A 13262-nucleotide genomic window follows, 5' to 3' on the forward strand; every position below is an offset into this window, starting at 1 on the left:
ATCTGCTGCACACTCAACGTTGCTGCATCAGAGATGTAGTAGTGCTGAGTGTGCGATGAACCCTAATGCACACTCAGCTCTGCTGCATCAGAGATTCACTGAACCACAGCTGAGTGTGCAGCAGGGTTCAGAACACAGTCAACTCTGCTACATCTCTGATGCAGCAGAGCTGAGTGTGCAGCAGAGTTCAGCGCATCTCTGATGCAGCAGAGCTGAGTTTGCAGCAGGGTTCACATCTCCGGTGTAGCAGTGCTGGCCGTGCGCTCAGCTCGGCTGCATCTCCGGTGTAGACAAGCTGAGCGCACGGCCAGCACTGCTACATCTCGGCATAGGAATGCATTGACCAGCGTTGATTGGCCAAATGCCATACAGAGTACAGTATTCAGCCAATCAATGCTGGTTCTGCCAGAGGAGGCGGAGTTTAAGATCAGTCTACAGCAGTCTCCATTCTGGTCTGAACTTAGACTCCGCCTTCTCACAGACGAGCCTCCGGCAGAACCAGTGTTGATTGGCCCGAATACTATAATTTGTATGGCATTCGGCCAATCAACGCTGGTCAATGCATTCCTATGGGAAAAAGTCAGCTCCCGCATATCGCAAGCTGACAGGGATCCCGACGTAATACAGTGACTTGGGCATGTTAGATACACCCAGGCATGCTTCCCCTGCTGTCCCAGTTGTATTCCAGGGTGTTGGCATCATTTCCTGGGGTGTCATAGTGGACTTGGTGACTCTCCTGAGTCAAAGATTGGGATCCCCTGAAATGAGCATTTTTTCCCCATAGACTATAATGGGGTTCAATATTCGTTCGAATAGTTGAATATTGAGGGGCTATTCGAAACGAATATCGAATATTGAATATTTTACTGTTCGCTCATCTCTACTCATTACACAAGTTGGTCACCCGCCCGGATTTTGAGCACAATTTCAATGTTTTTGTGCTAGGCAAAAAATTGTTCCCATCACCACCAAATATCTTCATGTGTGTGGCCTACAGATAAGTTACGGTACGCTACACCTAGGTATGAAGGGGCCGTATAACCTAATAAAAGTCACACCTTACCTAGGAGGTGTCTACGTCTTTGTTTGAAGCCCACCTGGAGGTGGTAGTGTCTTTCGCTCTTCTGTTGACACCTGCTCCACACACGACAAGTATCTGTATACACAGCTGCTTCTTTATGGCGCTGGAACAATTAACCTCTTATCTCCCAATGTAAAAACTTATGGTAAGGAATAAATAAGTCATAGCAGGCCATACTAAAGATGTAAGTAAGTTGGTTACACTAAACCTAAAGAAAATGGCTGGTGAATTTAAAGAGGATCTGTCACCTGGTCTGAAATGGCCAATGACATCCATCATTTGTCACCCTGAGCATTCTGGTGTTTTGTTTATCCAAATCCGTTCAGCTATTCCAAAGATATCCCTCCTCTGTCCCCGCTCCCACATTACCCCACATGATATGATGCCATTTCAGGCTAACTTTATATGTCCAAGCTCCATCCACATGTTACAGGACACGACTGGTGACGGCTCATAAAGTTTTATGTTTGTGTAATGACAGTAACCTCTATTACAACATTGTCTGACCTCTGTATAAGCAATGCCGCCCCTACTACCTCTTGTCACCCCCTCTACCTCATAGATTGTAAGCTCTTGTGAGCAGGGCCCTCAGTCCCATTGTGTGAAATGACTTTCTTTGTAATGTATCTTTCTGTCTGTATTTGAACCCTACAAATTGTACAGCGCTGTGGAATATGTTGGTGTTATATAAATAAAATATATTATTATTATTATTATTATTATTATTATTATTAATAATAATATATAAGCCCTTTAAGTGTTAATGTAAATTTGGATCTACCAGCCTAGTGGGCGGTACCACTGTGTCTTTGTATGTCATGCAGTGTTACCGCCTATTTGGCTGGTAGACACTATTTTGCATTATCCCTAGCAGGGCTTATACCTTTGGAATAGCTGAACAGATTTGGACAAACAATACATCAAAATACTCAGGGTAATGGAGCCGATTAGATTGTGGATTTTATTAGGCTATTCAGAAAGGATTTTAATTCTTCTGGCATAAATAATGAGATTAAAAACTTCAAAACTTTATTGAAAATGTATTAAATTACATATATACAGTGATGTCACACCGTGAAATATTAACTCCTTGAGTCAATTATCCCCAGTATGCAGTGTTCAACAACATTCTACATAATGCTGAGGATTCAGGAGTTAATTGAAAAGACACACCCTTCACTAGCCAGTACGCCCTCATATAGGAAACATATGATTATTAGCGTATGTAAATGATCCCACTTTAGAATATTTCCCGAATGCACAAGATTGTAACCATTATGGTTTATTCATGGCCACTATTTCTACAACGACATATATTAAAGGGATTCTACCATTAAAACCCTTTTTTCTGTGGCTAACACGTCGGAATAGCCTTTAGAAAGGCTATTCGTCTCCTACCTTTAGATGGGATCTCCGCCACGCCGTTCCTTAGTAATACCGGTTTTTACCGGTATGTAAATTAGTTCTTTGGCAGCGATGGGGGCGGGCCCCAGTGCTGAAAATGCGATGAGGGCGTCCCCACCGCTGCCCGAGAACAGGATCCTGCGCCGCCTCTATCTTCTGCGGGATCCTCCCCTTCTTTCTTCGGCGGCTTCACCTCTGTCGGCTCTGACACTAGTAGAGCCGACTGCGCATAGTTCCGAGGCCGGAATTGCGCACATGCGCAGTCGGCTCTGCTAGTGTCAGAGCTGACAGAGGTGAAGCCGCCGAAGAAAGCCAAAGAAAGAAGGGGAGGATCCAGCAGAAGACAGAGGCGGCGCAGGATCCTGTTCTTGGGCAGTGGTGGGGACGCCCTCATTGCATTTTCAGTGCTGGGGCCCGCCCCCATCGCTGCCAGAGAACTAATTTACATACCGGTATTACTAAGGAACGGCGCGGCGGAGATCACAACTAAAGGTAGGAGACGAATAGCCTTTCTAAAGGCTATTCCGATGTGTTATCCACAGAAAAAAGGGTTTTAATGGTAGAATCCCTTTAAACAAGGCTAGGGATCGAGTAGAGATACATTGTTGCTATCAGTCCCTATTCATATTCACACGTTCAGCTTTTGCAAAGCCCCAATACTTGCCCCGGCTTCTGATATTACAGCCTAGTGCTGTTTCAGCTCATGCAACACCCATTGATGTATAAATCTCTCTACGCGTTTCCCCTAGTAAAACACCCTATACTAGGTTCATCAGGAGAGTTCAGCATGGTAGGGTGAGATATTTGATAACTCCAATGTCAAAATATGCTGATAAAACCGCAGTTCTTGGCGCCCTAGTGGTGGACGCCGATTTACAAGTCAATGTATACATCAAGAAAGTCTTCTTACAAATATTGAGACCCAACATACAGTAGTGATTTGCATATGGCATCCATAGGTTGTTGTTTTTTTGTAGGGGTACAACAGGCCATGTTTTACTGTATACTATATACATATCAACAAAATATATACCTGCCTAATACAAAAAAGACACTGTTTTGGCATCCTTCAGGCCTTCGGGAGTCTACGGACCTGTTCAGTAGCACATATGATGTACACGCTAATCGCTGTGTGAAGGTAGCCAAAGTAATACGTTTAGGGTGGAACGCCAACTCCAATAGAGCATGCAATGGAGCGGAATTTTTCTTCTCACAGTATGCACGTCCATAAATTTCCATGGCCGCTGTATGTGGGATCCACAGATCTCCAATTCATCCATGTGCATGAGCCAGAAGTGCCAAGAACCTTGGTGATTGAGGAGACCCAGTGGCCCCTCTGCCTCATAAGACCCCAGTATTATAAATGGGCATGGTAGGTGGGGGCCCTGCTATAAATCGTACTTATTTACACCTCTGGCATGAGCCCTAGAATAACATCTGGCCGTTGATGTGTCACTAGAGCCCCAAATCTGGTATGCGTGAACCTGCCGCTTAGACGGAATTTATCTTGGCTTCTGCGTGACGTTAATCTGCTGGAAATCTTACAAAAAAGAGAAGAACAGAAACGTATTCCTGGCCCGATTGCGGCACATAAAATTTACGCTGACAATCCAACCATAACAAAAAAAAAAATCCTTTTCTTAAATCAACACTAAGTAATGTGAAGTCTGAAGCGAGTCGCTCCTATAAACCTGTGTTTGCGCCCTCAGGCCTTCAAATATTTTCATCTGTTTGGACAAGACTTGGAGTGACTTGACGTTTACTGGAAAAAACTACTTGAAGCCGGTAACTCATGTGTAAATCAATTTCGTGAAATAAAAAAACGTCACACCGCGAAGGTGCTGCAGTCGCGCTTAGTCAGTGGCCCATATGGTTGATGTATTTCTGTGTAACTGATTTTTTTTGCCACATTCCTGACACACCTTATACACATAAAAATATTGTGCGGTACACAGAGGAGACTATCCAACTCCATAGTCAAGTGTTTATATGAAAATACCAGCCGTGGCAACAACACACGTGTTACCATCAGCGTCCTGTAGCGATTGTCAGAATTAAAGGGAGTTATTACCAAACCCCAACATATCAACCCAGCCCTGCAGATAGATAGGTCAGGGTCACCTGAATCATACGATGTTTTCCCCTTGTGAATCGCTGCCTCCATTGCCGAGATATCACTGTTTTTGTTAATATGAAATGAGCTTTTTAGCGCAAGATGGGCGCCGCCATTGCTCAAGAGCTCATTTACATATTGACAAAAACTGCAATATCTCAGCAACAGAGGCAACGATTCACATGGGAAAAGAACCGTTTGATTCAAGTGACCCTAACCTATCTATCTGAGGGACTAGGTAGATATGCTGGGATCTGATGACACTCCCTTTAAGGAGGTTATGTATATATTGGGTCAGCCGTAAGCTTTCGTGAGACTGGCTGACCATGCAATGTGTACTGGATGTGTGTCCAATATTCATTTGGCAGATGACGTGGGGGAAAAAAGAATGGGCGTGTTGAATTTCAACATGGCCAAGCTGATTTATATGCTCACACATGCTCACTCGGCTGAACTGAGCATGCATGTGTATAGTGGGGTTGGGACCTGGCATAACTGTTGGAGGATCGTAGCTTATCGTAGAGACTCTTGGACTGAGGAGTTCAGTATTGATATGGGATTCCTCTTTCCTTGTCACCTGAGGAGGCCCACACTCAAGTTTCTTGAAGTGTTATCAATATTATAATTCTCTGAAAACCTCAGGCAATTATTGTGCCAAATATGAATTTGTAATTCTTAGTAAGAAGCTGCATCATATTTCTGAAAATTCGGTCTTGCAGGACCCTGTGACCCATTAATGATTCAGATGTTCTCCTCGAAGGTGAGCAAGTCCTTTACACAATGGCTTGTGAGGACGATTGTGACTAAACAATACGTAATGTAAAAGCTTTTCTCGTCAGGTAGGGGAGAACAGGAACTGTGTGTGTGTGTGTGTGTGTGTGCGGGGAATAGGCATGTATTGTGTATGACGGAAGCAATGCCAACAATAATGGTCTCAGAGGATATGGTGCAGATTGTGGGGTGACTAGATTGTGGGCGGAATTGTCACTTACCTCATAAACAAAGTCCTTGAAATTATTTCATGTGATAAATATGATTCAGCTTTATATCTCATAGTGGAAAAGCAAGCGGTAGCGAAACCTGGAGAACTTTCGGGCGCCAGGATCATTGACTACCTCTCCTCATTGGCCACTGGAATCTCTCCTCTGCTCTCAGCAGGCCCCAGGTCCAGCCATTAGCCTCTGACCCTCTGCATAGGGTGCACACAAACCCAGGATTTAGCCCTCAGCCAAATCTCAGCACCTTAGGGTTATTTAAAGCTCCCTCCCTCATCATTAGGTACCTTAGCAAAAAGGTTTCGGGTGTCCCTACAAAGGTGTTTGGCTATAGTCTGTTTGCTCTTGCCCTGACTTATGTCATTATATCTACAGTATATCTGAATCTGTTCTGCTCGACCTCTGCCTCTAATATGATTTTGAAAGAACTCCGCCTGCCCTGACCTCAGTCTGTTAAAACCATTATAAAAGAACTATGCCTGCCATGACCTCTGCTAGCCTCACCCTTATGAAAGAACTCCATCTGCCCTTACCTCTGTCTCTAATATCATTATTGAAATAACTCCACCTGCCCTGAACTCTGCTAGCCTCACCATTATGAAATAACTCTGCCTGCCCTGACCTCTACCTCTAATATCGTGATTAGAGATGAGCGAACAGTGAAATATTCGAGATTCGATATTAGTTTCAAGTACAGCCTCAATATTCGACTACTCGATCGAATATCGAATCCCATTATAGTCTATGGGAAAAAATGCTCGTTTCAGGGTAAACCACTATTCGACTAAGAAGAGTCACCAAGTCCACGAGTAGCAGGAGGAGAGTGTTTAGGAGGAGCTCTGTGCAGTTATAGCGCACGGACCCCATTATAGTCTATGGGGTCCGTGCGCTTTAACTGCATAGCGCTTGTAGTTGTGCTGATAAAAAGTAAGCTCCCTCGTAACCGCAAGCTGCCAGCTCTCCTGACTAGCAAAGACAAGTCTGCGGCAAATCAATGCTGGTTCTGCAGCAGGCTCCTCCTTGCTAGTCGGGAGAGCTGGCAGCTTGCGGTTACGAGGGAGCTTACTTTTTTGTCATAGGAATGCATTGACCAGCATTGATTGGCCACTGTACAGCATTTGACCAATCAACCCTGGTTCTGAATCAAATATTTACTGCGAATAGCTAGTAGTATTCGATCGAGTACGAATATTTCGAATACCGTAGTATTCGATCGAATACCTACTCAATCGAATACTACTCGCTCATCCCTACTCACGATATTTGGGCCTCGTTGGTCACATGGGTCATGCTGGCGTCATGAGTCCTTGTATTATGATGTCAGTGCCTCACATGATTGATGGGTTCCCCAGTACCTGTGACATCCCCCAAGAGGACAGAAGAGGTCAGGAGATGACCACAATCATGCACCGGATGCCGCAAGGCAGCCCAGGAGAGGTAAGGGTAAGTAAGTATAAGTTTTTAGATTTTTTTTCATCACAGCCCACCTTGAAGAGACCCCAGAGCATAATAATGATTTTTAGGTGGCAACCCCAAAATCTCAGATGTGGGTCTGATAATCTCTAGCTAGTAACCAGCAGGACTGATTCTAGAGGATGGCAAAGTAGGCAATTGTCCTACCTGAAGATGAGAACCTCAGGAGAAAACTAAGATCATCAGCTACTTTGCAGTGTATGGTGGAATTTATTGGGAATCAGTTGAATCGTAGTATTATGTGGGTTTTTAAGGAAATATTATTTGGATAACGCATATTTTTTGAGCACTATACAGTAGTATTATATGTGTACTCTTTGGTTGTACACCAGAGTCCAATAGAAGAGTTCTTTAGACTTCCTCCAGGTGCTCTGTATGTAAGTTGGCCCCAGTATATGTTGCAACGATTAGCTGGAAGCCACCGACAACATCGCACCCTCTTCTTATTGTGACCAGCATTGGCACCCACCACTTAGAAATCCAGATGCTTCATGTACTTTTACAGGGATGATGGCCGCCGGCGTTCAATGCTGAAGACAGTAATTAAGAATGATGGTAGACTTGTTGGTACCTCAAAGGGTTTCTATAAGAACCTCTCGAGATTTGACCGAAAGTTTTGGTTTCTCTACTAGGGTAGTAAATAGGGAACAGAAATTGTCAATGAGCTCTTGGGTGATTGCCTCATCCACCCATCATACATCGCTGGAAGTCATGTCAGCTGTCTGTAAATAACATGGACTAGTCGAAAGGAATACGGAAGACAAGACATTTTCTCTCCGGGTTCTTCTCAGATGTCATGTGGACAATATTATGTCAGTGTAGGCGTATGTAAATCTATGGGCGTGAGATTAAATATTCAAGATGCATAAGTAAGGAGAGAGAAATTCTTCATTCTGTTTTCTGTATATGGTTATGGAGGTGGCCATCTTTCCTGACCTGTTGACAGCTACATGGACCAAAGGAACTGAGATAACTCGTTGATTTCTATAGGAGAGTGTTGTGGGCATGCTCAGTGCAAAGATGATTGTGCAGGGAGGGAGAGGAGGTAACTGTGACTATCGCCAAAAGCCTTCCGTAACATTAGTGAATGGAGTCGCATTGTGGCCCCTGCTGTGTTGCAACCGCAACTTCAAGTCACACAATGCTGAGGTCGCCCACTAATTGTTGTAATGCAACTCCTTTCAGCAAAGGGGTCATGGGGTAACCCAGTGATCTTTGATCGTGCAATGGGAGTTGGAGTCAAAATCACCATGTAGCTCTAACCTAATAATACGGTGACTGCTGAAAAGTCATCTCTACAGAACAGGAAGTATTTGCCTATTATGTAAAGTGAGAAAACTTCAAGATTCAGGATTATTTTTAATATAAATCCATGAAATATTAGAAAAAAAAACACCAAAAAATTATACAATATGTTTAAAAAAAATATTTCCTGCATAGAGTTCAATTAATACCAATCTAGGTATCTGTGTCTACCTACAATAGTTATAGGGTCAAAGATGTTGTATAAGCAGAGATAACCCCTATAAACAGCCGACTGTCCAGGAGGAAGCTAAGAAATATCCCCTGTAGTGTCAAAGGAATGGTCATTCATGCGTCTACCAGAACAGACTACCCCCTCTGATGTCTATATGCCCTAAATATATGGACTGGGGTTATCTTCATTACATGACCCCTTTAAGGGACCTATAGACACAGTTTTAGCAGGATCAGGTCTCCCAACGTGAACATAATGGTGAATATCAACACGCCCAGTCCTTTGTTCACACTTCTCAGCTCATCCTCAACCATACCTCGGTCATAAACAGAACATATCAGCCCGTGATTAACCCCACGTTTTCTGTAGGATTTCTCAATAGGGTTAAAGTATAGAGCACGTTTACAAGCCAAGTCATATGGCGTGAACCTTCCTGTAAGCGGACGCAGAACTATAAGAGACAATGGCCACAGGAAAATGATAGAAGAATGTTTCCTTAAGGTTATGATTTCTTCCTAAGATAACGTTGAACAGGTCAACTGGAAGGTTTTTTGATGAGTCCATGTTTTGACGAAATCAGAGCCCCAGGGACAACATAACATGATCCTGGGGTTATGGGGCTATTTTGGGTTATAGTACCAAAATGTGACAACATGATGTTGTCACCCTGAACATCAAATTTCCCCTTCTCGAGAAGAAGGAAGCTGGATGACAACCCCAACATGAGCTGTAATGGTGGACCTTTCCTGTTGTCACTTTTTATACCAATTGAGAGTAGAGGACGAATACGAGTCATAGTTATGGGTTTATGGGTAACCTATGGACGAACCTAAGGGTGACTTCGTCAGACCTCATAGGTTTCTTCTATATAAAGGGGATGTCCATATATGACTAAGCTAATATGGCCAATCTATAAGGATTGAGCGTAGCATATGAAGTATCTCACTTTACCAACAATTATATGTTTCCAGGTCAACCACAGTTAAGAGGAAGTCAACAGAAAATTTTTTGCCCAAAAATGGACTACCCCTTAAAAAACAAAACTTTTCTCAGTATCCATAAGCTGAAAAACCAGTTAAAAGTGATGACAAAAGCCCGGCGGCCAATGAGAAGATTTTCAAGTTTCTAATGTGAGTCACACAAAGCGAAGAAAAGAAAAATTTCTTCAAAGTCAAAAAGGTGAATTGAAGTATTTTCATCTTTGGTATTTATAGATTGTCCTGACGGATAATTCTATGCAAAGAGCCGACAGCTCATTCAGCAGATTCACACACTGTCATTTCTGGAGAATCACTTATACGCTCGCTAGAAGTCGTGGACGTGGTGACTGTCGGTATGAGGGTGGCTCACGTCTTAGAGAAAGTCATCTCTAAACGGGATCCACCTCATCTTCAGGCGGAACCTGAAGCTCTTGGAGCCCAATGTAAAAATTATAATAGAGCCCCCAATGACATACTTCACGACGGTCAAAAATTTACCAGGTTTTTCTCAAAATTTCTGAAACAGACCCAGCAAATTCGTCTTGTCCTATGAAAACCCCACCCAAAGAAGACACGTCTGGTGGTGGTGTCTCGGAGGGACTTGACTGTCTCAATGCTCCGCTTATCACCATAATACAACATCTAATCCTTGGCCCAAGTGCTCGTGAACACAACAATGTAATCCGCGTAGAATGTAGATGACACCACATGAACTCCATATTCCAAAGCCATTTCTTCCAAAAACAGCACCACACCTGTCCACGGGTTGTTTGTGGTATTGCATCTCAACCGAATTCACTGAAAAGAATTCTTCAAGACTCGATATTGGTGGCCTATCCAGTGTACAGAGCTGGAAGCAGACAACTCTGTAAGGTACACAGTGGTCGCACCGCACTATTCACTGAAATGGGAACTGACGTGCCATCGCCAGTACACAGTGTACAGAGCCAGCCACCCTGTTCACTGTCCCGGAAAAAGCTGACCAATGATGATACCAGACATAAGATCCCCCCACCAAAGGATAGACCATCACTATTGATTGGAGAACCCCTTTAAATGAATTTGAGCTGCAATACCATACATAACCTGTGGACAGTTGTGGTGCTGTTTCTGGAAGAGAGGAGCTATTTTTGTAGTCCTTGACAACCTCTTAAATTGCAGTTTAAACATCATTTTTAGTGACTTGGCTCCAGATATCACATCACGGGGCAATTTCCTATAGCTGTGTGAAACTGAAAAAAATCAGCTATGTATAGGACATCTATGGAAAGTATAATATGCTCATAAATACGGCGCCCAATAGTCCATACTGTCTGCATTAGAGTCAGTCACCTAAGGTCAGGCTGGTGCAGCTAAAGCTTTCATAAAGTCAACAAACACCCTCAACAGCTGCCAAACTTCTGTATACCGACCATATGCAAAGACATCATTGACGTCAAACGTGTCGCTGCACGCACCAACCTAGTGACAGGCTTCAGGGTTGCAGCATGAACGAGCAAACAGATGTCATGTAAATAATTCCAGGGTATATTGGATTATATTAAGTCATCGACATGACAAATGTATCTGCCCCGTGCAGGACAACACAATGGTAACTAGATTTACTATGCCAATTTAAAGGGAGAGTGTCAGCGTAATCAGTATATCACCCCATCCCTGCAGATAGATAGGTTACTGTCACCAGACCCATCATATCACCCCAGCCCTGCAGATAGATAAGTTAGTGTCACCAGAACCAGCATATCACCCCAGCCCTGCAGATAGATAGGTTACTGTCACCAGAACCCGCATATCACCCCAGCCCTGCAGGTAGATAGGTTAGTGTCACCAGACCCAGCATATCACCCCAGCCCTGCAGATAGATAGGTTAGTGTCACCAGAACCAGCATATCACCCCAGCCCTGCAGATAGATAGGTTAGTGTCACCAGAACCAGCATATCACCCCAGTCCTGCAGATAGATAGGTTATTGTCACCAGAACCAGCATATCACCCCAGCCCTGCAGATAGATAGGTTACTGTCACCAGACCCAGCATATCACCCCAGCCCTGCAGATAGATAGGTTAGTGTCACAAGAACCAGCATATCACCCCAGCCCTGCAGATAGATAGGTTACTGTCACCAGAACCAGCATATCACCCCAGCCCTGCAGGTAGATAGGTTATTGTCACCAGGACCAGTATATCACCCCAGCACTGCAGATAGATAGGTTACTGTCACCAGAACCAGCATATCCCCCAGCCCTGCAGATAGATAGGATAGTGTCACCAGAATCAGCATATTACCCCAGCCCTACAGATAGATAGGTTACTGTCACCAGAACCAGCATATCCCCCAGCCCTGCAGATAGATAGGTTAGTGTCACCAGAACCAGCATATCCCCCAGCCCTGCAGATAGATAGGTTAGTGTCTCCAGAACCAGCATATCACCCCAGCCCTGCAGATAGATAGGTTAGTGTCACCAGAACCAGTATATCACCCCAACCCTGCAGATAGATAGGTTAGTGTCACCAGAACCAGCATATCACCCCAGCCCTGCAGATAGATAGGTTACTGTCACCAGAACCAGCATATCACCCCAGCCCTGCAGATAGATAGGTTAGTGTCACCAGAACCAGCATATCACCCCAGCCCTGCAGATAGATAGGATAGTGTCAACCAAATCATATCATTTTCCCCTTGTGATTTGCTTCCTCCATCGCCAAGATATCTGTTTTGTTAATATGCAAATTAGCTATTTAAACTACAAGGGCATTGCCATTGCTCTAAAGAGATAAGAGGTTCCAAAGAGTTAATTTGCATATTGTCAGAAACAGTGATATCTTGGTGCAGTGATTTACAAGCGGAAAAGACATCTTGATTCAGGTGACACTAACCTATCTATCTGCGTTGATATACTGGGCTCTTGTGACAAACTCCTTTTAAGGGATGGCACAGTTTCTAATGTGATAGACTCCCTTTAAGGCTGTGTCTGACATTGCAGTATTCAGGTGAAAGGGCTGCAACACCAGACACAACCAGTGGACAAGAGGGACGCGGTTTCTAATACAAACACACACATGTGCACAATGAACCACAGGTGTAGTGATTAACCCTGTATTCCCATAGACACATAAACCAGACTTGCCAACATTTGAATGGGCAACTCAGGGAACGGTGTGCACAGCGTGTTTTTTGGGCGTAGGCATTGCCCCTATGGACATGGCCTCTCCACTTCAGGACATTGCCATTTCCCTTTTTGAATATCACAAGGACCCCTTCTCAGACATGACAGTCATATAAAGTGCCCAAGTTACATATATACCCGGTTTCCCCAAAAATAAGACAGTGTCTTATATTAAATTCTCTTCCGAAATATATGACCTGTCTTATTTTCGGGGGATGTCTTATGCAGCGTCTGGAGCGGGGACAATCGGCAGTCATGCCAGTGCTTCCTTAGCGGAGTGCCAGTTGTAGGTGGTCTAGGAGGTGAAGGGGGGAGTCTTATTTTCGGGGAAACAGGGTAGTGGATGTTACCGTATTGGCCCAGGGATTCAGATTAGCCATTTTTTCGGGAGCCTTCCGCAGCTGTCAGGAGAGTTGGCAATTATAACATTAACCTGTGATTAATCCCATATATATGGTGATGTAATCAGTATGGCGAATGCCAAGGTGACACATTTGCATTATTTCGGCTGCCAGGGCAACACCTCGCCCTCCTCCTGCCCTACACTACAGGCTCCGCTTTGTATGTCAGCAC

This window comes from Leptodactylus fuscus, chromosome 2, assembly GCF_031893055.1.
Source record: "Leptodactylus fuscus isolate aLepFus1 chromosome 2, aLepFus1.hap2, whole genome shotgun sequence".
NCBI classification, from domain to species: Eukaryota; Metazoa; Chordata; class Amphibia; order Anura; family Leptodactylidae; genus Leptodactylus; species Leptodactylus fuscus.